At 41.3% G+C, this 27283-nt stretch overlaps 1 pseudogene; it reads left to right on the plus strand.

Moving 5' to 3' along the window:
* The first annotated feature begins 10760 nt into the window (after window positions 1-10760).
* On the plus strand, window positions 10761-11313 carry LOC121491761 (annotated as a pseudogene).
* The last annotated feature ends 15970 nt before the right edge of the window (window positions 11314-27283 follow it).

Raw genomic sequence — 27283 nt, forward strand, 5'->3', positions numbered from 1 at the left:
GAAAAAAGAAAAAAATCTGGCAGCACAGACCATACCATGCCCTAAATTTAGTTTGCAATGAGTGCTTTGTTCCCCATGAACATTAATATCAGGGAAACCAAATACACATTTCTTAAAATATATAATAGTAATATTGCCCATTCCCTAAAGACTGTCCAACTGTACAAAATGATTGCATTCTTCTGAAATATGGGTGAAGTGTTAATGTTCTGGGTTGGCTTGAAACTCAAGAAATTCCTCTAACATCTAGATTGGCCATGTTCCTTGGGTGGATCTGCCAAAAATTCCTCAGATATCCCAGTCTGGGATTTATGGACTGAGAGGTTTATGGTATTTCAGAGTGTAGAATGGGCTATTGTTTTACATATTAGACAAGTCAAGTAAATGCAATGAAAGCTGTGATCAGGCTCCAGGCCTAAAAAGTGAATCAAATCAACAGCAGTCATTTTTCTATACAAGTTCCAAGCAGGCTTAAACCAAGCACAATGCTAAGGGGTGATCATATTGGGTTTTCAAAAATATTTCTTCCTATTTCTGAATTTGGCCTTCAGGCATGGCTCCGTAACAGAAAGCCAGGAAAGGTGTTAATGATGAGAGGTGGGATGATGAGACTATTGCCTGATGCCGATTCCTGGTAAATAAGCATGCCCAGGGTGCAATGGAACACGCATGAATGTGAAGACAGACTGCAGAAAGAGTTAAAGTAAAGGTAAAGAGGTATTCATCCAACTGTCTTCTGCATGTACGATCCGGGAAGTGCAGCGAGGCCTACCGTGAGGGCATTTACCCACGTGCCCTCCAAAGAGGACTTCTTACCCATCACTAGGACCAGGCCTGCAGGCTTATTTATACTGTCTCTGACTCCACTCATCTTCTTGGGCCACAGCTGATTAGACCAGACTTAGGCACCTGACTCAAGTGGGGCCAATCAGATGCTCTCAGTTTGGAATTGGGCAGTAGTCAGGTGGGTGCTCACAGTGAGGACACGTGGGACCGCCTGCCCAGCTGTTTGGGGTGCAGAGGAGCCCGGAAGCAAGCAGAGACAAGTGGACCACAGGGAGAGAGAGAAAAGATAAACTATCAAGGCGGGGTAGGGGTTGGCGAGAAGAGAGATCAGTTCCTAACAGCTTTCCTGTTCCTGTTTTCAATCCTCTGGAGAGATCTGGATGCATTCTCTGGCGGAGTCTGGCCTGTTCTTCATGAAACAATATCGTGGTTTTTTTTTGTTTTGTTTTGTTTTGTTTTTCTCCTGCTGATTTGGTTGGGTTTCTGAGGTCCCTGGACAAGGACACTTGGCTCTGGTATTCCAGCATAAAGTCTGGCTGCACTCCCCCAGTGCCTTTGGAAAAGGAGAGAGGGTGCAATGAGGCCCTGCTCCGGTGGGGGGGATTGCACTGCAGCAGTGGGGTCCCCCCGCCCCCGGGCCCTTCCCCTGCTGCCTGGAGGTTTAGCTCTGAATACAGCCCAGAGCTTGCGAGCTGTTGGTTAGAGGGGGTGTTAATGGAGTCCTTTAAAAAGGGAAGCATGACACCACGAATGATGACATCCGAACGTCAACAATACAAAATTAAGCCTGTGGAAAATTTCAATTATGATAGCTAACACAGGAAATTGCATTTATGTATGGAAACTAAATTTAGAAGCCTGGACAGATTGACAGGATCCTTACTAAATCCATGTAAATAGCCCATGCCAGGTGCCAGGAAATAACTGCAGGAGCAGGACCAGCGAGGCCCCTTGGCTGTCCTCTAAAATCTGAAGGGAGGAAAAAAAGGGGAGGAGGCTTTTCTGTAAGCCTAGTTAATTTTTCAGAAGTCTCATCTTCCAGGTTAAGAGGGAATTAACAGTTTTTCTGAAAGAATCCTTTCCAAAACTGTTGCTATTCTCTCCCTGTAAACAAGGAAAGGGTGTGGTCAGGACTTGGATCTGCTCTGGGCCTGTTGCTGTAGCGGAGCTGGCGGCCAGAGGCAGAGGCCTGGGAAAGGGGAGTGTGAGAGTGGGTGAGGGGAGGTCTCAGGCTCCTTCCCCTCATCCACTGCACCCTTTAGGGTTCCCTCCTTCCTGTGGTGTTCCTCTACCACTTCAAGTCCCAGGGACATGCATACTGGCGTCAGAAGCAGAGGAATGACATCAATGGTGGTTTGGTAGGGCAAGGATGTTGCAGTCAAGCAGACAGGTTGAAAGTCCTGGTACTACTAGGGGGGCTGCTCTCAGACCCTGACCGAAGGGCATCTGCCTTGGGCTATGAGGTCTAGAAGGTCCTATTAGGGCCCTCCTCCTGGCATGTTTCATCCTGTGGAGGCAAGAGTCCATAGGTCAAAGGAATATGCCCACCAGAGCCCGTATCTCCCCATCCAGACCCTGCTCCAGGTACTAAGAAACCAGAGTTCCCTGTGCCAAGGGTCCCGAGCCTATTTGCAGGACCAGCGCAGGCCACTTGCCAGGCGTGTCCTCCCAAGGGTATGTGTCCCCCAGGTTCCAGGGTGGCTCGGGGGCAGCTGTTTGAAGCGAGAACAGACAGGAGTCTGACAGTGCATGCCAGAGTATCTGTGTATGAGTCTCGGGGGTGGGAAGAGAAGGGCACCAGGCCAAGGATGGGGGCATTACTCACTGTACCACCTCCTCCCTGCTCAGCCAAGAAGTCTAAAAATTCTGAATTTGAATCTGGCCTTCCAGGTTTTTGTGAGGCAGGAGAAGAGAAGAGATTTTATTTAACTGTAAGCTTGATGTATAGCTTTTGCCGTGAAATATGGGTCTCAATTTGTACTCCTGCTGCAAGCCCCCTCCATGTTAGGAGCAGGCCACACTGTCAGTTCAGCACTACGTGTGGGACCTTAGGTAAGTTACAGTAGGCTTCTGAGCCTCAGTTTCCTTATCTGCAAAATGAAGGCAATAATAGTAGCAGTTATTTTGAGAATTTAAAATGTAGTTAGTTCTATTATTGTTATGTGCCCTTTGGCAAGTTACTTAATCTCTCTGAGCCTCAGTTTTTTCATCTGTCAAATGGGAGGATGCTGATAGTACCTATCTTCTGGGTCGTTACTAATTAACATATGGGGGGCGTGTTAGAACAATATCAGGCATGTCACAAAGTGCTGGTTGTTGTTTTCTACTGCCCATTATCGCCACTGCCACCACCTGGCCTGTTGGATTAAAGGAAAGAGCATATGGAGTGTGTAGGTCACAGTGAGGCACACCCCTGCCACATTTTTTAGTTACTTTGAGACTTGCCTTATACTCCAGACTCATCCTGTGATTTCAAAATCCCTACCAGACTTCTTAGGAAGCATGAAGCCTGTTCTTGCTTCCAACTGAGACTGTTGCTTTGGCCAAGTGTAATCTGATGAATACAAACTAAGAGTCCTGTCCTGGGATAACCCTCATTCTTGTCTGTCAAGGGCTTTGAGATCCACTCAGAAAGGTGCAAAACAAATCTTCAATCTCTGGGCACAGACACAGTGGTGGCAGCAAGTGAGGAATGGGGGAGGGATGTTGGCTGACTTCTGAGAGCCACCAATTGCCATTTCTTGCTTATGGAAGTTTCTCCAGCCCTGTGTGTTGGGAGGCTTGAATTGGGGAATTAACTTGAAATGTTAATTTTATAATATCTATAATATCTAGAGAAGGCTGATCCTCCATGAGAGGGGACTTGATTGCAAAGAAAGAACCTATAATCCACAGAGAGCTACAAAAGAGTTTTCCAACAACAAACTGTTTCTTTCTGCTACACAGCACTGCCTCTGTGGATTAGCAGCTTTCTTCTGCTTGACACTCAGGCAGCCCACTCCCCATTTGCTTCAACTTTGTAAGGGATCACCAACAGGCAGCTGAAATACTAGAGTGCTCTCCACTGAAGTGAAATGTAAGGAGGATACCAGGGAGGCCATTAGCAAAACATCAAGCATCAAGCCCCCAGCTCCTCACCTTTGTAGCATCCTCTCCCCAAGGAGGTTCTTCCCTGTGCTCTAGAAGCACATTTTATCTTAGGAACATTCTATTCCTTCCTCACATAAAGGCATGGGTTACTAAGAACAGCTATTATACCAAGGTATCATACTAAGAAACAATATTATCCCTCTCTCAAATTATTTTTATCTAAAAAAGCCTTAAGAAAGCTCTAGATGAAAGAAGTAAGGCAATTTCAGATAGCAGTCAGAGACTGCAGAAGGTTTCTATTGGGGTGGGGGTCCTGGGGCGTATTCCAAAGTGCTTCTCACCTCGGAATCCATTTATTCAGCCTAAATGTGTTTCTATCTGTGCTTTCAGGTGTGCTATCGGGGACTGAGTCCACAAGTTTATTGGCATTGCTGTGGTTTCAGGCTGGTTGCACAGCTCTTCCCCAGAGCAGTCTCCACTAAATCCCTGTGGCCATGGTTTCCAGTGAGGCCTTTGCTGCGGAATTCTCTTTGCCTTATGGTCAATAGCTTTGAGTTGGACAGACACTCATGGCACGGTGTCCTGACACATACATATATCATAGGAATGGAACCATTTTAACATATAGAGAAACATTGGAGTGAGGGAAAGTAGCGCCATGGTGTTGCCAATGAGAGTCCCTGCTCTATTTGGCTTGTGGGGTGCCTTTGTTTTTAAGATCATATTTGATACAGGATGTAAATATGTTAGGTTGGTTTGCATGCTAGGCTGAACAAGCCCAGCAATAAATTGTAAACATCCTTGTGACATTTCTCTAAGGAAGTAGTTGCTAAGTGTGACTAGTAACCATTTTTGCAAGAGTTAAACATCTGAGCTATTTAAATTCCTCTGCAAAGTATGAAACGCAAATTAAGTAATCATGGCACAATCACTCAGATCAAAAGAATGAGGAGTGCAGTAGTTGGTCGGTTGGTTGGTTTTTCTTCTAACTGGTGGGGTAGCAGGAACATCAAATCTGATGGTCAAAATTCTAGCAAAATCTCTAGCCATTCAAAGTTTTTAGGAGATAAATGATATGCCTGACAGATGATTAGCTAGGATGATCGAATCAACATGTATTTGATAGCTGTTTGCCGTGTACTGCAGAATGAGTGTAGAAATCCAGGGTGTGGGGAGACCACTGTACGGGTATGTTATGGGTGTGTCTGTGAAGCAGCAGGAATATTTTTCTGAACATTCTGTTTATGAAGCTCTAGTTCGTTGAATAGCTGCTGAGGAATGGAACCAAAGGATATGATGGTCAATATGTTTCATCCATAAGACCTAATTTTAAAATCAATTTATCAGTAGTGCAATAAACCACATTCTAGGCGAGCTTTTCTCTGCTCAAAAGAAGAGACATTGCTAGTTTATTTCTCATGAAGGAAAAGTTTTGATTCCCTCGTGAACATACCTTTGTTTATTTGTAGAGCTGTTTCCCATTTTTCCTTATCAAAATATTTCAGCTGTAGCTAAACAAATCAAGTAGCTATAGGAGATTCTGTTCCGACCAAGTCAGATGAGTGTTTTTAATCACCATCCTGAGGCAGACCCATGATGTTAGCAATTACAGCACTTTAAAAAAATAAAAGGGAAAAGTACTTTTGTTCCAGAGAGTAACTCCTGTGGGGGAAAAAAAAAGCAGATGGAAAGAATAGCAATGATGAAACAAAATTAATATATATTATATAACCACCAAAAAAGCTGTCATGCAACATTTCTGTGTTTCCTTTTACAAGTATTGTGCATTTTTGTCTTTGAATATGAGCTCATGCTTGAGTCAGCAGCAGTTTAGCCTTAGAGGCATAGGATAGATCATTGATTTCTGCCCCTTTAAGAAGATCTTGTGTATCTCTGCCCAGTGCTATGTGTTGATTTCATAGTTTAACAGCCAGAAACTGTGTTTGTTTCTCTATTTTCTATTTTTTTGGCTGTATGTGTTTATTTCTCTATTTCCTATTTCTTGACTGGGTTGGGGGTTGGGGGTGGATATCTTACTTTTGCCCTCATGGGCCGCCTACATGTGTGAAATCAAATTCCTAGGAAATGTATTCTAACTCCCTCTAAGCAACATATGAGAATGCTTTATTATTGGAGACTCAGAGTTTTCCAGTTTGCTGACAAATCCAGCTGGGGTATCGATAATTGGAGATTTTTTTTAATCCCATTTCTTTCTATGGGGGAAGTCAATAGAATTGAACAAGAAAAAAAAAAAAACATTGTGTTACTTTTAGGCCAGAGGAGTGAGGGTGGTAGCACTTAGGGGAGGTAAGAGAGTTAATCATGTGTCCTAAATTGAGCTGAGGGCGATGTACCTAGTGCATCCAGTGAACTAATCTTTAATTTTTGTACCAGGCACACAGCCAGCATGTCCACTTAACTTGGATAGATGATTAAGAAGAATGTTGTAAAAAAGCTGAACATAATTCACTATCACCAAATGTAGGAGGCGTCTCTGAAGCTGACAAAGTTGCTCCTACAAAATGCAATGACAGGATCCAAATTGTGAGAAAAAGCATCTGACTTGGTTAGGACCGGTAAAGCAAAGCAAAAACAAAAGAGCTTTGGCCTACAAGTCATTTCTGTTTGGAAATATTTTCCAAAGACTGAACTTAGGCTGGCAGTGCCCCTAACAATGCAGTCTACAAAGCTGCCAAAGAGCAGCAATGGAACTGAACCAGGAAGCTCAAGGTAGTAGAAAATTCAGTGGACAGAGTCTAACTTCTGAAGATGCTGTTCTCAGTGCTTCCTGAGACCTTCCAGAGGGATGATTTCCAAACTATGTTTAGCCATAGGGGGAAAAAAAAGATTTTGCTAGCTGTGAACACCGGATTTGATTATCTGTAGCCTATTTCTAGCTTCAGAAAAATTTCTGCTTCTACCTTATAATCCACGACAGCCCAGCATTTTAAGAATTTTATCTGCAAGCATCTCAACATAGTTTTGGTTGTTTTTTGTTTTTGTTTTTGTTTTTGTTTTTAAAGAAAATTAGCACAGAGAAAACATTTTTTTAAAAAACCACTTTCCAGGGCAGCCCGGGTGGCTCAGCGGTTTAGTGCCGCCTTCAGCCCAGGACCTGATCCTGGAGACCCGGGATTCAGTCCCATGTCAGGCTCCCTGCGTGGAGCTTGCTTCTTCCTCTGCCTGTGTCTCTGCCTCTCTCTCTCTCTCTCTGTCTGTGTCTCTCATGAGTAAATAAATAAAATCTTTAATAAAATTAAAAAATTTTTTCCAATTATATAGTGTCCATTGTATATGTTATAAACGTATAACTTATATTTTATTCATACATCGAGATTCTTTTTTCCACTTTCCAATTATATAGTGTCCATTGTATATGTTATTGTCCATGTATATTTTTTCCACTTTCCAATTATATAGTGTCCACTTTTTCCAATTATATAGTGTCCATTGTATATGTATTGTCCATGTATATTTTTTCCACTTTCCAATTAGTGTCCATTGTATATGTTATAAACGTATAACTTATATTTTATTCATACATCGAGATTCTTTTGAAAGATTTTGTTTATTTGAGATAGAGTGAGTGAGCACATGAGCAGGGGCAGAGGGAGAGGGAGAAGCAGACTCACCTGCTGAGGAGGGAGCCTGACATGGGGCTTGATCCCAGGACCCTGAGATCATGACCTGAGCCAAAGGCAGATGCTTAACTGACTGAGCCACCCATGTACCCCTCACACATAGAAATTTGAATTAAGTAGGTGCCCTGCCTCTATTTCCTGTATGGAAAGTTCAAAGAGACAGATCTACACATGGCTGCTTTTTCTAGTTATGTACATTCTTTGCAACATGTTTCATAGGATGTTACTTAGGTGCTTCAATTAACTGGACAAAACAATTTTTATGCCTACAGAAAACAAATGACTAATTTACTTAACATAAAAATGAGTGTTACAAATCAGTAAGAAAAAGATAAACAATCCTGTGGAAAATTGGCAAAGAATAGACACATAATTCAGGGAACCGCCCGCCTCCAAAAAAAAAAAAAAACCCTAAGAAACACATACAAAAATATATTTAACCTTGCTCGTGGTTTAAAAATTCAAGGGATGATGATATAGCAATTTTCACTTCCAATTGGCAAAATAAAAAAGAGTGATGATAAAACCAGAAGATGTGAGGAGACAGTCACTTTGATACATATTCATGGAGTGTGTTAATCGATATAATGTTTAGTGGTGGCAGTTTTGCAATGTTAAAGTTGGTCCAGAAACTTCATTTCTGTGAATATAATCTAAAGAAAAACTCACAGAAGTACACAAAGACAAAAATGCACATGGATGATGATTGCAGCATAGTTCCTAATAGCTAACAACTGGAAACAAACCATCAAAAAGAATGAAGTAGAGCTACAGGTACTCACATACAAAGTGTTCCAAGAGGCAGTAAAAAGGAAAAAGAGCCAGTTACAAAAAATAATGTAGAAAAGGACTCCATTTTTGTTCTGTGTGAAAGAAAAAAAAATGTAATGACATATATACTAAAATGTGAATGCTGGTTGTTTCTGGGAGTTGGCATTTTGGAGCACCTTCTATTTCTACCTTATGTATATCTGTCAGATTTGATCCCAGATGAAAGGTAAAATAAAAATAGTTTTAAAAAATAACAGTATGAGCATCGCTTATGTAGTTTTCTTGCCAAACATGTTAGTTCTGAATCTAAACATGAGGAAACAACCACATAAATCCAGATTGTGTGATATTCTGCAAGATAACGAGCCTAGACTCCTTACATTTATCAGTGTTATAAAAAATGAAAAAGAGACTATTCTAGATTAAAAATATCTCAAGAGAGCCAGTAACAAAAGGCAATCTGTAATCCTTGATTGGATCCTGAATGCATAAAAAAACATTGGAAAGAAACTTTTAGGATATAATTGCCTTGGTGAATCTCGGTGAAAGAACAGCATTTCTAGAATTATATTTTGGAAAATGCTAGTATAGGAAATGCCCCCATTAACTGAAATGTATTGTGCCCTTCCATGCAAGGTATGCTATTACCTCATTTAATCTCTGTTATTTATTAAAGAAAAAGATGGTTTCCTTTTTTTTTTTTTTTTTTTTAAGATTTTATTTATTTATTCACGAGAGAAAGAGAGGTGGAGACAGAGGCAGAAGGAGAAGCAGGCCCCATGTTTGAAGCCCAACGTGGGACTCGATCCTCGGTCTCCAAGATCACACCCATGCCTGAAGGCGGCGCTAAACCGCTGAGCCATGGGGCTGCCCCGATGGTTTCCTTTTGAAGCTAGGACTCTGTTACTGTAGTTGGTGAGGGATACCAATGCATCCAATTCTAGAATATCTTATCTGGTTTATAGATTTCAAATTAGTGCCTAGATGCCAACTAGGGTTTACTGCAAAGTTGGTGAATCTCAAAGCTGGAGGGTATCTTTGAGGGTACATGGGATCAAGCCTTATCATTTTGCAAATGAGCAAAAGGGACCAGGTGGGCTAGTGACTTAACCGTAGTTGATTTGAAAAAGCCCTGATTTTGGAAATCTTGTCCTTAACTTTAGAATTCTTAACAATAAACCCATCAAGATGCATTTAATTCTTGCTGAACATCACCAACGGAGTAGGCATCAAAATGGCCTGCCCTGAGCTGGGCCCCTTCTGCATGGAAAGAGGCTTACCACTTGGGGAGGAGTCACATGATAATCCTCAAGGAGCAGAGAGCCTCAGACTCCCAGCACTGTAATAATGCAGGCAGTCTGCCGAGTCCTAGCCGAACCAAGACATGCCCTTTGCTTGACTTTTTTATTACATAAGAAAGCACGAGGAGTTCAAGCCAAGACTTTTTTCTCCCAAAAAAAAAAAAAAAAAAAAAAGACTGCTTATGGAAATGGATAACAAGAGTCCTGAGTCCTTTACTTCTCTTCCCGATAAACATTTCCTCACAGCACATTCTCAGCAGGACTCATCCCATCTGGTAGAATGAAGGGAGAGAGATTCAATCACTTTTCCTTTATAAAATGTGTGTACCTCCTTTTTACTGGGCTAAGACTCCAGATTTGAATTCTCCATTTTATATCTCTCTCTGAGAATAATCTCCTGACCTGCATAGTAGACTTCTGAAAAATCAAAAATCTCTTCTCGCTGACTGTTTTATCAGGAGAACAATTCTTCTGACTGGGTTATGCCCACTCCTCAGGGGCCAGTGGAACTTCCGCACTGGTGAGGGTGAGGCTGAGACTTCTTGCAGTGGGCTAGGTACAGGTGGCAGAGGGCACAGGGAGCCACAAAGGCGCCCAAGGTCAAAGTTCGTAGAGGTAATCTGAGTCTAAATATCTGGAAGAACACATGCAATGTGAAGTCGGGGCTACTGAGATGGGAGTTGATAAGTTAAGGGTGTGGAACTGAACAGAGGTGGGCTAGCAGCACAGGCAAGTCGGAACCAGGCAAGAGGGTCTCTTGGAAGACAACCCCAGATTCCAGTTGGCAGATGTGTCTTGCCATTTGTGGTTGGCAGCGCCTGGTGTTTTGAGGTGGCTGAAGTTGCCAGAATCAGCGGACCTGGAAAAGCCACTGGTCAGTGAGCAAAACTAAAAGCACCAGGGTCTGAGTTAGGTCGGAAGTGAAAACTGGATCCCTACATCCAAATTGGTCAACAGGGTGTAAAGTCAAGGACAAACCCATTGTTAGCCAATAAGCATGTTTGACTAATCAAGGGAGGGACAAGAATGCAAGTGTGAAGCCAAAGAGAGCCGGCAGCGTGGTGGTCAATATTGGAGGAGGAGTGCAGTATGATGCTAGAGTGGGATGGGCTGGAATGATTCCAAGGCCAAGGAGTAGATGGTACAGCCACTCTTCATAGTGGAGCCACTCTTGAGTATAGTAGCATACAGCCACTCTTCATTCTGTTCCTGTGCTCTGAATGAGATGTGTCTTGTGCCATTAAAAGTACCACCAGAGCTTTCTGCTGTAGGCTTGAGTGGCTGGTATCAAGATGGGCAAGTTCATGAAACCCCGGAAGGTGGTGCTGGTCCAAACTAGATGCTACTCCGGATGCAAAGCGGTCATCATGAGGAGTATTGATGATGGTACCTCAGATCATCCCTACAGCCATGCTCTGGTGGCTGGAATTGACTGTTATCCCTGCAAAGTGCCAGCTGCCATGCATAAGAAGAAAATCACCATGAGGTGAAAGATCAAGTCCTTTGCAAAAGTTTATAACTACAATGATTCATGCCCACAAGGTACTCTGTGGATATCCCCTTGGATAAAAACTGTCACCAACAACGATGTCTTCTGAGAGCCTGCTCGTAAACTCAAGGCCTGACGAGAGGCCGAGGTCCAGTTCAAGGAGAGGTACAAGACCTACAAAAACAAGGCTCTTCCAGAGGTTGCAGTTTTAGATCTGTTTTGTTTCAGTCACTAAAAACACCACCAAAAAAAAAGTACCACCAGAATGATTATAGTTGATAACACAGTATTTGAAATTGCTAAGAGAGTAGATCTTAAAAGTTCTCATCACAAGAAGAAAAATTTTGTAACTACGAACAATGACAGATATTAACTAGACTTTATTGTTGTGATCATTTTGCAATGTAATTTGTATAAAATCATTGCAATTTCATTACATTGAAAGTAATATAACGTCCTATGTTGGTTTTAGCTCAAAAAAAAAAAAAGTATCACCAGTAACTTCGTTTACTCTGTTGTCTTGCAATTAATTGAGAGTATGAGGGAGGAAAGAGAACTTTGCTTATGGAGAAGAGTATGCTTGTGTTGACAGAAAATACTGTTGGGGACTTCCAGAATTTCAAACACACAGGCATTCCTAAGGGAATATACCAAGGCAGTGGGAAGTGGGTAATATGGCCCAAAGTCTCTTCCATGCTTAGCCAGACTGAGTTCTCCAAGTGACTGGGTAGGGATCCATGGGTTTGGTTGAGGTACTCTCTTTAGAAAAATTCGATGAGAATGCACACATTTTGGGGAGAAGGGTCACATTGGAGAGTCCTAACAGCTCAACTCAGATACGTTTATGCTTATGCCTGGAGGGAATGGAACAAGGCCACTAGGGTGTTGGGAAGCCTAGGTTCCCAACACAGATGCCTGACAACACAGGGCACCCATGGGGGCAGGGGGCAGGGGAGAAAAGTAGAGTGAACTGTGGGGATGGTCCAGCATCTGTGCAGAGAGGAGGATAGGGAACAGGGTCCAGTTTCCGGGATGCCTGTATACCTACTTTTACCCCAACTTCTAGCACACTAGGTCAACTTTTGTCTATCGGTCACATAGGGTTTCTGTGATTTTCTTTCATTTGGCTTTACACCTTTTGAAAACCACCACCTAATATCAACCACACTAAGCGCTGTCCATGTTTTTGCTCTGTGTCGGATGCTATCTTGGCTACATCATGTAGGACGCTTTCCTCAAGGAGTTTACAGTCTCTCTGGAAATCCCAAGTTTACGTAATGGTATAAAGGAGGAAACAAAATAGGGTAGGACTTCAGTGTTAAATGATGTGTTGGGGATACAAGTGACTCACAGTTTTAAGGGGGAAAAAGATTCCTGGGCTTTAGAGGGTGAGGAGCCACATCAAAAGTTATAGAAATTTCTACCTGAAAAAAGTGATATTTGAGCAGAAGTTTAGAGAAGGAGAGAATTTGAGTGAGTGGGGAAGGCATTCCAAGCTGTGAGAAAGACCCTAAACAAAGGTATAGAGTTAGGAACACTCAAGGTCAATTTGGGAAACAATAAATAGAGAAAACATATGCATGACTGACAGTGTTTCCCATTTTTTAAATTACTTATTCAGACAGTATCCTGAGCAAGAACAATTTCCTGTGGTTTATAAATAGGTACCAGTTATTTTAGTGGAACATAATGCTGATGATCATTCATGGAATGTTCCACAGAGACTTCAGTTTTCTGAGGACCAGGGAGAAAATGTATAAATGTTTAAGGAATGGTCCAGAACATGAAACACCATTAATAAAAATCAAATACAACACTTACACAGAAACTTAGTGTTCTTAACAAGGTCCTTGTCTCCTTTGCTCTTTCTCCCTCCTGGATTTGTTCCTGATTTATGATGCAGAGGGCCCAAGGCTTCAGATGACATGTACCTCTGGATATGAAAGAATGAGAATAGAAATTGGGAGATAATAAAATGGGTACAAGAGATGACATCATTTTTCTGAGCTCATAGAATGGGTGGTGCCAATGTTATGATTCGGAATGCCCATCTCATGTTTTCTTTCACCCAAGATTTCCTATCCAATTCCAAAACCAAGAAGCCACTAGAATGGTACAGAATCTCAATTCCAGTGATTCCTAAGATGAGAACATTATATGAGGCTGATATATTTCATAGGTTGGGGATCCCAGCTCCCCACGCTTGAGAAACATTCCAATGTGTATGACCATGTTATAGGTCACACAAAAGAAAGAAGATATTTGTATTCATTAGGTTATGGATGGATTTGTATTTTATTGGAATTAGTTAGCATCATTCTCATTTTTCCTGTGCTGTTCTATTTTTTATTGTTTCCATAGCATTTGTATCTACATATTGTTCATTTTGGCCTACAAAAGATTATGAGTGAATACATCTTTTTTATTTGTGTTTTTCCTTTGGCTTCCTCTTTCTATAGGCTTAGGACAAAAGAAGTGATGGCTATCCTAAATTTTCCCTAAATTTATCCTAAATCTTATCCTAAATTTGTAGCAGCAGCAAAGTATTTTATTATAAAAACTTCATTAGGAAAAATATCCAACAGTTAATCTTATCTATATCTGAAGAGATCCTTAACAAATATCTCCAAAAAGTATGAAATGATACTGCCACTAGTGATTTTACAGGTTTTTGCAAGAACTTGGAGTTGTATATAAGCCTCTACCCACACCCCCGCTCTCTAAATAAGAATGAATGCTATAAAGTTATATTCTTGTTCTTATAGTTGGGTTATTTTATGGGGTCATAAAATCAGTACCGATAGCCTTTCTGGACATTCCAATAATCCTCCCACAAGTTAAAAAAAAATACTCCTAAAATTGAAAAGGAAGTTCCATTCAACTTATCAAATGTAATAACAATTGCCTACAAAAAACTTCCTTTGACAGACAGAATTTGTAGTCAGTAAAAGAGTTATTTTCACACAGCGCCCAAGATTTACAGGATCCTTTCTTAATGACAAAGGGTTTCCTTGGTCTACTCATGCCATGTGGGTAAGTTTTACATTTCATGAGGCAATTTGAAGGAAAGGGTGAAGATATGTATGTTTGTATGTATGTGTGTATGTATGTGTATTTACTTAAGACAGAGCGTGTGCAGGAGGGGGGTGGGGAAGAGCAGCAGAGGGAGAGAGAGGATCCCAAGCAGGCTCCACGCCCAATCCCACAACCCTGAGATCAAGACCCCAGCCGAAATTATGAGTTGGACACCTACCCAACTGAGCCATCCGAGTCCCCCAAAGGTATTCTTTTTGAACATACTGTCTTTTATGGTGATACAATAGCAACATCAGATTATAAATTAAGCCACTAGCTAATCAGAAATTAAATTTACAGGCATAACCTAAAAAGCATGGCCAACATATACTTTTTGGTTCCCAACACCCCAACATCTTTATCTTGAGGTGTGAGGGAACTAGGATAGAAATTGGGAGATTTGTACTTTAGAAACCAAATCAGGTTTTCCCATTTTGATACTTAAAGACAAAGACAAAAAGCAAAACTAAACTGAAACAAAACATATCAGTTTTCTGAGATATGGAAGTTTAGATAACTTGTGTGCGGTCCTCAGAAAGTAAGATTCCAGTGCTCTTCATATTTTAACGTTATAGGCCTGTAAACAGTGCCTGTGTGCCCAGCTGATCAGGAAACACAGCTTTCCTTCCTTTCTCCAGCATGTTCTCTCCAGGCATTGCCAAACTCGTATACCTCCCAGCACTATTTCCACCGAATGTGGGGGTGGTGGCACAAGAGAGCATCTTGGTAACCTTAGTTTTGTAAACGTGAGATGTAACATTTACCTCTTGGTTGATTTATGAAGCATGGAAGTGTATTAAGATCTCTGTGAAAATCTGCAATTAAATTAAGGTCTAACTTTGTTGATCTTAGCATTTCCCAAGCTTAGTTGACCACGAACGCCATTCCCCTCTAGGCTGTGCACCAGGATTCTGTGGGCTACGTTTGGATAAACGTCAACCTGGGCACGAGCACTGGTTTTCATTCAGACACGGGCCTCAGAGGCTCTCTTTGCCACTTGATAGCTCTGAGAGTCTGAGCAAATGACTTTCCCTCTCAGAAACCTGTTCCCCATCTGAATTATGTGGAAAATAATATCTATCTTACACGATTTTTTGAAGATGCAATATATGCTCAATAAACATTTATCTCCTTTTGTTTACAAACATGGTAGTATAAATCTTTCTGGGTTTCGACATGCATTCCAATATCCTCTCTAATAGGACTATCTTTTTCCAGTCTCATCTCCCAGGAACATGGGGAAGTGTTAACACCGCTTTAGAGTCAGACTCTGTAGAATGTAATCTTAATAACTGTATGACATATGACTTGAGTAAGTTATCAACCCTCTCTGTGCCTCAGTGTCCCCACCTGTAAAATGGGAATAGTAATGGTACTTCCTTCAGGTTGTGAAGATTAAAGGCTAGTGTTGATAAAGTACTAAGAATAACACCTGGCATTGTTCAGAATACACATGGTGCATGTTCAATACTCTCATTAAAGCTTCTAGTAGTCTCATTTTCTAATCATATGCTGCTCCAGCCATACTAGACCCCTTGCTACCCAGAGATACTTGATGCTTTCCCATATCCATATTTGTGCTCATGCCTTTCCTCATCTTTTCTTCCCAGTGAAATCATCTATCCTTCTAGGCCTGTCATGTACGCTACCTGCTTGATGAAGCCTTTCCAGATTTTCCCTAACCAGGTGTCTTCCTGTACCAGGGGATGCCCTGCTCCATGGGGCTTTGTAGTGCCCTCCTGGTTCTTACCATGTTCGACTCTGTATTCAGTTTTATACTCCTGGAGGAGCACCATGCACACATACACACACGACACTCATCACCCAGTAGTGTGATCTAGTAGGTACAACTTCAGGCTGAGAATCAGTAAACTTGGACTCTGGTCTCAGGCCAAACACTCTGTAAACCTGGGCAAGTTGCTTTACAGGAGCTTTGGTTGCCTCTCTCTTAAAACAGTGGGTTGGATTACGCCAGCTCTAAAACCTGTTCTATCTCTACCTTTCTGTAAGTCTAGTACGCACCCCAGCCATCTAGAAGCCTGTGGAATTTTAAGAGAACAGAAGGGACAAAGCTTGAGCCAGAAATGTCTGATCAGAAACCCTTATTTGCACTGTTTATAAAAGCAAAAGACTGAAGCAACCCAAATAGATAAAGTGCGGCATATCATGGAATACTATGCAGCTGTAACAACAACAAGGGATAAGGAACCTTACCATAAGGAAAGCTGAGGAAGAATGATCTCCAGGAAGCATAAAGTGAAAAAAAAAAAAAAACCAAGATGCAAAACAGTGTTTTTAGAACGCTGCCTATTGTATGATAAAGAGAGGAAATTATAAGAATATACATTTGATTTAGTTTATATAGGCCTAAAAAGACACTGGCCAGGTGCCCTGGAAGAGTACACAAAAAAAATGTTAAAATGTTACCCATAGGAAAGGGGGTGGAGTATAGAGTGGGTGGGAATAGGGGAAGAGTGAGAATTTCGAAGCACTCCTTTTTTTTTTTTTTTTTTTAAAGATTTTATTTATTCATGAGAGACAGAGACAGAGGCAGAGACACAGGCAGAGGGAGAAGCAGGCTCCATGCAGGGAGCCCAATGTGGGACTCGATCCCCCAGTCTCCAGGATCATGCCCTGGGCCGAAGGTGGCACCAAATCTGGGCTGCCCCGAAGCACCCCTTTTAATAACATTTTGATCATGTATGTATGAGTGTGGAACTTGAACTCACAACCCTGAGATCAAGAGTTGCATGCTCTTCCTGCTGAGCCAGCCAGGCGCCTGTACCATTTTGATTTTTTTTTAAGATTTATTTATTTATTCATGAGAGACAGAGAGAGAGAGAGAGAGAGAGAGAGAGAGAGAGGCAGAGACACAGGCAGAGGGAGAAGCAGGCTCCACCAGGGAGCCCGACATGGGACTTGATCCCGGGTGCCCGAGATCACACCCCAGGCCGAAGGTGGTGCTAAACCTCTGAGCCACCCGGGCTGCCCCCATTTTGATTTTTTAATCAAAAAATGTGATTTTTTTTTTTTTTTTTGTGAATGTATTGCCTCGTCAAAGAAAAAGTTAAAAGAGAAACCTCTGACTGTGACAGTGATTTGCAACAAAAACAGATGTTATCTTATTTGTACTTTTCAGTGAGGCTAGGGTCCAACTAAAGAATGATGTGCTAATTTATTGCTGAAGCCTTCTAGAATATGAATCCCCATGACATACTTGTCAGTGGAAAGGTGAAATGTTGGCTCTTTGGGTGTTCTTGGAGTTTTCTTCTGAAGCCAGCCACCTTGGTTCCCTAGTTCATGTCACCCGATGTAGATGCTCAGCAACCAGAGGCTTCCACTCATTTGGGATGTAGCCGGTGGTCAAGTGAAAGGTCTTGGGCTGCAATATCAGCGACCCCTGTTCATTCTGGAGGATCTGGAGAATTTTGTTGAGGAGAGGAGGGTGCAGCCTAGCAAATTCTCAAATCCTCTTAGAGGGCAAATAGAGGAACAAAGGACTCAGAGAAAGCTCTGAGGATGGTTAAAGATGATAGCTAGAGTCTACCCTCCACCTAAGACACAGTTCAGGGAGAGCTTTCAGATAACTTCCAGCTTGTCTACAGAATCTACCAATCTACCCCTCAGAGAGTGTAGACCTTCCTCCCAAATGGGTGAAATTCCACGTTCTTTTCTAATTTAAGTAACCCACCACCCTAAGAAACTTAGACCTGTAGATATTTTTGTTTCTCCCACAGAGTCCCGCAGCAATGAGAAATCCAATGCATGGCATTGTCAGCTCGCTTTGGCCCCAGGTCCCATTTGGAGAGAATCCTGAGGTGAAATGACTTGCAGCTGAGGTAGGCCCATGCTTAGCCAGCACGTACTCCATCAAACCCCAGCATTCCCTCTTGGCTGCTCCTGGGAAGGCTTCAGAAGAGTTTTTCAAAGCAGACCTTGTAAAAACAAATACCCCCACCACTACCCCCATCTCCTGTCCCCTTCAGAAAACAAACAACAATACTGCTCTGTTCACCGGACACAGGGGGATTTTCTGTTTCAAGTATTTTTTTCTTATTTCATATTGGCAGCACTTGTTAAGGAACCGATGACTTTCAAGTTGCATGAACTTTGAAACATAAGCATATAAGAATCCAGGTGCTTAAAACTTCCTCACACTCAGATACATCCTTATAGCCTTCATCTAAAAAAGTCTCTAAAGTTTTATTAAAATGATTTCAGTTAGAAAAAGAATGCCTTCCATTCCATATTTTGAGTTATTATGTTTGCTTTTTAAGCTTGTAAGCAAAATATCTTGAGATCCTATTTCTTTTTTCAGACTTAGAAACAAACTTAGAAACTGGGTGTCAGATCTGGGTTTGAATTTTGTTTTCATCACTTAGGAGCTGTAAGACCTCAGACAACTAACCCAATTGATTTTGCCCCAATTTCCTCATTGGTAAAATGGGGTAATAATAGTATGAATATATGTAATAAACAGTTAAGTAATAATAAAATGAGTACATATACTTAGAGTTCCTAGAGATATACATGAGTGACAAAAATAACAGTGTTAAACAATAAAAATTATTATGCTTTGGGGCACCTGGGTGGCTCAGTCAGTTAAGCAACTGACTCTTGATCTCAGCTCAGGTCTTGATCTCAGGGTGGTGAGTTCAGGCCCTGCATTGGGTTCTGTGCTGGGTGTGGACCTTACTTAAAAAAAAAAAAAAAAATATATATATATATATATATATATATATATATATATATATTTATCATACTTCTTATCTCATTTGGAGGAAATGCTTACTAACTGAAACTGATTAAATTACAGTATTTTCTCATTTTTGTGATTCTTTAAGGGTTCCAATTCCAGTCTTAAATAAATGCTTATCATTAAAATTAAACTCTTGTTTGCTCTAGCCTGTGTATGAAAGAAAAAACCCAAGAGGAGAAACCAGCCTGCCAACCATGAGAACCAAGCAAGGAAAGAATTTCATTGCCTCCACAGCAAATGTTCAGTATCTGAACATTTCTCAGTGTTGTATTGTCATGCCATGAGAATGAGGCATAGCATTTATGCTGTGACTGGGCATCCCCACCCACTGAGAATCTGAGGGCATAGGATAGGAAATGAGGATACTCGAACATCAAAAATATAATTAGGGGGCAAAATGGTCAAGATCTAATCACTCAATCCAGACAGAAGAGTTTTTCCTCAAACCAGTAGCATGTTAAACTTATCTGACCTCTGTGGGGAAGTGATTTTTCTTTTTCTTTGTTCCTCACCCATCAGCCTATGAATTTCTGCAATTTCTCGAATGAATTCTAGGCATGAGTCTAGCCCACTTCTGGAATCCTGTACATAGTGTGGCAAACTATGTTAAATTAGAGGGGTGGGGTTATCTTGAGGCAATGGTCTTCTGTTATTGCTAAGGTCATCTTTGGACTTCCAAAAGAATGACACCAGTCAGGAAAATATTAGCTATGCCTGCCTCCTGTTCACAAAGAGCAGCATGGCTTGCCACCCATAGATACCAAGGACATTGTGATAGAGGCACTACGGAAAGCCTGGAAGTTGGAATCTTGACCTCACTTTGGATTCTTGATTGGTAGCATATTCCAAATTTTAGTTACTTTTCTTCAGTTTTCCTGAATATAGTGAGGAGGCCAATTATTGGAGTCCTCATTGACAATGTCTGGAACAAAGTTGTCCAATAGAAATATAATGAAAGCCACATATGTAATTTAAAATTTTTGCAATAACTGTATTTGAACAAATAAAAAGAAATGGTAAAGTTAATTTTAAAAATAGATTTTATTTAACCCATTATACCCAAGGTAATATCATTGCAACATATAATGGATATTTTAAAAATTGAGATATTTTACATTTTTTTTACTAAGTCTTTGAATCTGATATGTATGTAGATTTCACAAAATTTACAGCTAAAGCAAGTGGATTCAAGTCTCTAAGTTGTTCCAAACACAGTTAAAAATTTTCTAATAACTGAAACCAAGATCCAATTTTTAAATTTAAATCTCAGTTTATTAAAATTAAATAAAATTAGAAATTCAGTTTCTCTGTCATTCCAGCCACATTTCTAGTGGCTACTGTATGAGAAAGTGCAGATAGAGAAAATGAAGAAAGAGGGTGCAATGTTTTTGGAGGGTCATCACACTTGGAGCTCATCTTCAGTTGGTACATGCCAAAGGGAGGTTCCAGTAGCTTTTTTCCCCTCTAATTTCTTCTTTGTTCCCAACAATAAAGACTCAGAGTCACTTTTATATTTCTGTGGTGGAATAATTAGACTCAAACTGCCTGAAAATAGGCAAGTGGAGTAATCAGCTTATATATGAGAGGTAAATTGTGACAAACCCTTTTTCAAGAGGAGCACGTAGGAAAGTTTTAAAGAACGTGCATAAGCCCATTTATCTGAGGTGACAAGTAGTTCGTTGGTTATTGAAAAATGATGTTGAAGTCGAAAAAGACTTTCACTTTTGAATTAAATTTTTTTAATTTAAGTGAAATCCAGATAACATAAACCTAACCATTTTCTTTTTTTAAAAAAATATTTTATTTATTTATTCATGAGAGACACACAGAGAGAGGCAGAGACACAGGCAGAGAGAGAAGCAGGCTCCCTGTGGGGAGCCCAATGCGAGACTTGATCCCAGGACCCTGGGATTACCACCTGAGCCAAAGGAAGATGTTCAACCACTGAACCACTGAGGTGCCCCAAAACTAACCATTTTAAAGTAAACATTTCAGTGGCATTTAGTATATTCATCAACTACCACCTCATAGTTCTAGAACACTTTCATCACCCCCAAATAAAATCCCATACCAATTACATAGTTATACCGCATCCTCTCCCCTGTTCTTCCCCCAGTCCCTGGCAACTGTCAGTCTTTGTTCTATCTCTATGGATTTATCTATTCTGGATATTTTAGATAAATAGAATCATATAATATGTGACTTTTTGTGTCTGTTTTTTCCCCAGATTGCAGCATGTATCAGTACTTCATTCCTTTTATGGCTGAAAACTATTCCATTGTATGTATATACCACATTTTAATTCATCCATTGATCGGTATTCAGGTTGTTTCTACCCTTTGACTATGGTGAATAGCGCTATTATGAACATTTGTGTACAAGTGTTTGTTTGAGTACCTGTTTTCAGTTCTTTTGGGCACATACCTAAGGAATGGAATTGCTGGATCATGTGGTAATCCCATTTAACTTGTTGAGGGACTGCCAGACTCTTTTCCATAACATCTGCACCATTTTATATCCCTACCAGTAATATACGAGGATTCCATTACTCCGCATTCTTGCTGATACTTGTTCTTTTCTTTCTTTTTTTTTTTTTAAAGTAAAACCATCATAGATGGTGTGAAATGGTATTTCATAGTGGTTTTGTGTTTTTCTAATGACTGATAATGTTGAACATATTTTCATGTGCTTAAAGGCCATTTATGTATCTTCTTTGGAGGAAATTCTATTCGGGTCCTTTGCCCATTTCTGAAATGGATTGTCTCTTTGTTGCTGAGTTGTAAGAGTTCTTTATATATTATGGATACTGGCCCTTTATCAGTTGTATAATCTGCAAATACATTTCTCTTGTTCTCTAGATTGCTTTTTCATTTTCTTGATAATGTTTTTTGATACACAAAAGTTTTAAATTTAGATAAAGTCCATTTGTCTATTTTTATTGTTATTGCTCATGCTATTGTGTCATACCTAATAATTCATTGCCTAATCTTTGAGGCACATCTTGAAAAAAAATAGATTCATATCTGGAAAAGAACATAAAATTTTACTTTACTTGAAACCTTTAAATGTACGTTCACCTGCTAATCTGTTAATAGTCAAAGGGTTTCTTCCAACATGTTTACTGAGTGAAAGACCACTTTGTTTTTGCATAAGCCACAGCTATCTGATACACTTTGATTTCTTTTAAGTTGACTAAAAACTTAGAGACACTTGCAAAGCAACTTGACTCTGGATATTTCAAGGTTTTTATGATTTCCATTCCTACTTAAATTTTATTGCTATCTTGTCCACATATAATTTGATGATGGTATTTTTAGCCTTTAATCAGACATTTAAAAATGTGCAACTTAGTTATTATTGAAAGGAGTCTCTGCACATTCATATTTAATTGGTTTATGTAATGTTCAATTATAATAAGTATAATTATTAAGCAAAATTGTAATTAAGCAAGCAATTGTAATAAGTATAACTGGCATAAATAAATTTGGGAATAAACCCAACTGACTTGGTAAATATATAGCACAATGGTGGGACTTGAAAAACAGGTATAGCAGAGTATTGCCTACAGTCAAAGTATACTTGGTGTGCCATGGATGTCAGTCAATATGCTCACAATACAGAGGGAATCAACCGTGTACCAACAAGTGTGTTAGCTGAAGAAGAATTAAGAGAGTATTTATTATTCTAGAGGTCTTGATTTAGAATTATTTAAAACATTTTTATTTTCATTTTTTAGGACAGTTTTAAAACTGTGGCAACATATACATAACATAAAATTAACCATTTTTTGCCCTTTTAAGTGTACAGTTCAATGGCATTAAGTACATTCACAATGCTGTGCAAACATTACCACCATCTATCTCAAGAACTTTTTCATCTTGCAAACAGAATTACTTTTTAATAATATGCAATGCCAAGCACACAGCTTAGAAAATGCTATTTTCTAAGCAGATACCAGTGGCACTTTGTAGCAGTGCGAACTTGGGTAGCTCATTTAACCTACTGGTGTCTTCAGTTTCTAACCTATAAAATGGGGTTAATATCTTCTCCACAGAACTAACAAAAAGAACAAAAATATATTTGCTAAAGCGCTTTGAAAACTGGAAAGCATTTTACAATTGCTACTTACGGTTATTTTTATTAATAGAAAATTTGAGGATTCATAGAAAGCTGAGGCCACTCATTCTCATCATTTTATAAATATTATTTCTACATATTTAGGTTATTCAGACCTATCATCATACATATATTTTACTTGTTTATTTGTTTGTTGATTGACCGATTGACTTCCATCCTACTAGAATAGAAGACCCATGAGGGCAGTGATTTTTTTTTTTTTTACTGTTTTACCCATTGCTCTATTTCAGAGCCTAGAACAGATTAAGGCATATATATTTCTTTTTTTTTTTTAAGATTTTATTTATTTATTTGATAGAGAGAGACCACGAGGTGAGGGCAGGGAGAGGCAGAAGGAGAGGGAGAGGCAGACTTTCTGCTGAGCAGGGTGCCATCATGGGGTTTGATCCCAGGACCCCAAGATCATGACCTGAGCTGAAGGCAGATGCTTAACCGACTGAGCCACCCAGGTGCCCCAAGGCATATATATTTCTTGAATAAATGAAAGAGTAAATTATTCTACACATCAGTAACTATGATATTAGTGCTCAAAAACTATTCACTCATGATATTGTCAGCTCAAACATGTAAGTCTTTAGGCTTTCCCAGTGCAAAATTAGTATGTGTGAAGCCCCAAGTAGAACATTTCTACTTTGAGGAAACTTCTCAGACTAGTTCAGAGTTGAAAGGAAGTCAAGTTTTGGAGTAAATAGAGATGAAAAAAATTATTCAAATTTTCAAAATGTGTTCTGAATTTAACATTTTAGGTTATTATCAGTACAATAAGAGATAGGTTTTAATTGGGTTAATTTAATGTAACCAAGGAAATACTGTAAGTAATCATTCTCTCTTTTCTAAACAAAACAGGCAGACTCTACTATTGTTTTATCAATGTCTGGTTTCAAGTGGAGCTATATGACTTGCTTTGGCAAATGAAATGTTGAGTGGAGGTAACCTTATGTCATTTCTGGGTGGGAGTATTTAGTTGCTGGTACTTAGCCCTCCATAATGCTCTTCCCTTACAGTAAAGATTGTGGAGGTACCTACTGACATGGAGGTAGCATAAGATTAAAGTATCCTGGAATGCTGAGCTGACACAAAGAAGGCAGCCTTCCCCAGAGAGTCTCTTGGAATCACAGCTGATTTTATATAAGCAATAAATTAACTTTGCTGATTTGGAACTTGTGTATTAAGATTTGGGAATCGTGTATTATAACATAACCTAGTCTATAGTGACTTATATATATAGACAATATTTTGCCCTACATTTTTTATAAATTTATTTTTTATTGGTGTTCAATTTGCCAACATATAGAATAACATCCAGTGCTCATCCCATCAAGTGCCCCCCTCAGTGCCCGTCACCCAGTCACCCCCACCCCCCCGCCCACCTCCCCTTCCACTACCCCTAGTTCATTTCCCAGAGTTAGGAGTCTCTCATGTTCTGTCTCCCTCCTTGATATTTCCCACTCATTTCCCTTTATTTCCTTTCACTATTTTTCCTTTTCCCCAAATGAATGAGACCATATAATGTTTGTCCTTCTCCGATTGACTTATTTCACTCAGCATAATAACCCCCAGTTCCACCCACATCGCAACAAATGGTGGGTATTTGTCGTTTCTAATTGCTGAGTAATATTCCATTGTATACATAAACCACATCTTCTTTATCCATTCATCTTTCATTGGACACCGAGGCTCCTTCCACAGTTTGGCTATTGTGGACATTGCTGCTAGAAACATCGGGGTGCAGGTGTCCCGGGGTTTCACTGCATCTGTATCTTTGGGGTAAATCCCCAGCAGTGCACTTGCTGGGTGGTAGGGCAGATCTATTTTTAACTTGCCCTATATTTTTAATGGAAAGTTAAAATAACAATTTATATATGAATATATATATATATTCTATGGCAGAAAAAGCCATATATAATTATGTGGTTTTAAAAATGGAAAGTAGTACTATAGTGTTACAGACACGATATCAACGAGTTCTAGGTTCCTTTAAATCATCTTGATTTCTGATGTGAGGAAGAACTTCAACAAAGCTGCTTCTGAGGCATTTGAGAATAATCTTTTTGAGTTACCATGATTACTGACTAAGGCTTTTCATCTTTTTCTAGATTCTTTCCTTTCACTGAAATATATGTCTTCTTCAATAATCTCTCCATATTTAGACTATCTTTTCTTTGACCTGTTACTTTTTTTTTTTTTTTTTTCTGGTCAGTGGTCTACTGGGTTCTCCTAGATGATGATTTTTTTTTCCACCAAAGGGTAAGAATTCAAAATTGCGAGTGATTTATAGTGTATTTATAGTGAAAGTCTGGTGAGAACTCAGGTATTTATAGTGCAACTCCGAATCCTTGCCTTTTACATTTTTGAAATACTTTGGCACTTTACTAGAGTACCTTGCTAAGGTTGTGTGTGCCCTCCGTTTTCGAAAGAAATTTTAAAAAATTAAGTGGGAGTGGAATGGGGTAGGGGGCAGTGACTCACTCATCGAATGAAGATGTATTCCAGTACTGTTATCTGTGATAAAGGAAGCTGTTAAGAGTCACCATTTCTGAATAATATTGGAAGAATTTAAACAGGCATTTTCCAGAATTGCCATTGTTTTCTTTGGTATTTCATTAACATTGTGGGTGGGGAAGTGCTGCTGAGGGCCATGGAGCAAAATAAGTGAAAGGGAAACAGCTTTCATTCCTGGTGGATTTCCTGTATTACCTAATGAGGGCAGCCACTTACATGTTGATTCTGTACAATACAATTCAACAAATATTTTTTGAGCACCTCCTAAGTGCCTGCTAGGTACAAACAGTGAACAGACAGACAGACAATAGAACCCCGTCCCTGGGAGAGTTCACCTTCTGGAGGTGTTGATCAACTGATAAAAATGTCAAATTATGTGCTTTTCCCAGGAGTTTTTCGTATGTATCGGAAGTGATCATTGGTACAAACATTCAAACTCGATGGTGAAGCACCGAGAGGAAAAATCCTCTTCACTTTGCAATCTCATTTAGATTCACGCTAAAAGATTCATTTAAAAAATACGTGCAAAAACAGAAACCTATCAACCCCCAATCGATCTGCGACATAAGCATGATGTATTCATCTTTGCTTTTAAGTTCAGGGGCTGAGGGGCGGGTCTTCAGGCAGGAGGGCCCTCTTCCCTCCGCCGCCCGGCACCTACACAGCAGGCCCAACGTCAGTTTCCCTAGATTCTGCTCTCTAAAGAGCGTTTCTATTCGTGGACACGGGGATGACACCATCTTTTCTCCCCAGCAGTGGCGGTTCTAGAATTTCTACATGGCCTGGGGGACCGGCTGGGTGGGCCGCTGATGGAGAAGGGGCGTCGGCACGCGCCCAAGGCCCGGCGGCTGCGGGTCGGAGGGAGAAGCGACGCCCCGAGGCCACCGCGGGGCTGGCACTGCAGCCCGGGGGACCCCACTCCGCCAGGCTGGCTCGGGAAGGGCGCCCGGGCCAGGTGAAAGGGAGCCAGGACGCCCAGAGGCGGGACTTGCACCAACCACTTGTGGGGTCCGTTCGCTGGCTCCCGGAGGGACCGGGGGAAGACGCCCTCACGACGAGGGGGAAGAGCTTGACTTGGCGGAGGAACATCTCCCTGCCCCCCCCACCCGCCGCCCAAGGTTTCCCACGGGGAGGTCCCCGTCGCTCTGCATCAGGCTGGGCGGGACCCGGCCGCATCGCCACCTAAAGCCTAAAACCGCCCCCTGCACCCCAACACTCCGCCGCCCTCCGAACGCAGACATCGCGGGCGAAAAGAGGCTGCACAAATCACGTAGAAAATTAGGCTGCCCCTTTGCAAGGCGATAATCAAATTAGCCTCAAATTAAACGTGAAATTGGCCCTCGCCGGCCGCGGGGACAAAGCCCCCATTGTCCCCGGGCCCGGGTAGCGGCGGCGGCGGTGCCCACCCAGCCTAGGCCAGCAGCCCCGCTGGGTCCCCCGCGGAGGGCGAGGTCGGCGGCGGGCGGCGGGCGGCGGGCGGCGGGCGGGGCACGCCCGGGCTCGGCCAGCGCGCGCAGCAGGCGCCGGGGGCGGGGGGGCGCTGCGGGGCTCCGGGCGGCGCCGAGCGGGGGCGCAGCGGCGAGCCGAGCGGAGCGCGCAGGGCGTGCGGGAGGGAGCGGGGGCGCGCGCCGGGCTGCGCGCTCCCGGCGTCCGCGCCGCCTCTCCCCGCCCCTCGCCCCCTCCCGGCCGGCGCCCTCCCCCTCTCCCCCGCCCCGCGCGCCCGCCCAGCCCC

Source organism: Vulpes lagopus, chromosome 5 (assembly GCF_018345385.1).
Source record: "Vulpes lagopus strain Blue_001 chromosome 5, ASM1834538v1, whole genome shotgun sequence".
NCBI lineage: Eukaryota > Metazoa > Chordata > Mammalia > Carnivora > Canidae > Vulpes > Vulpes lagopus.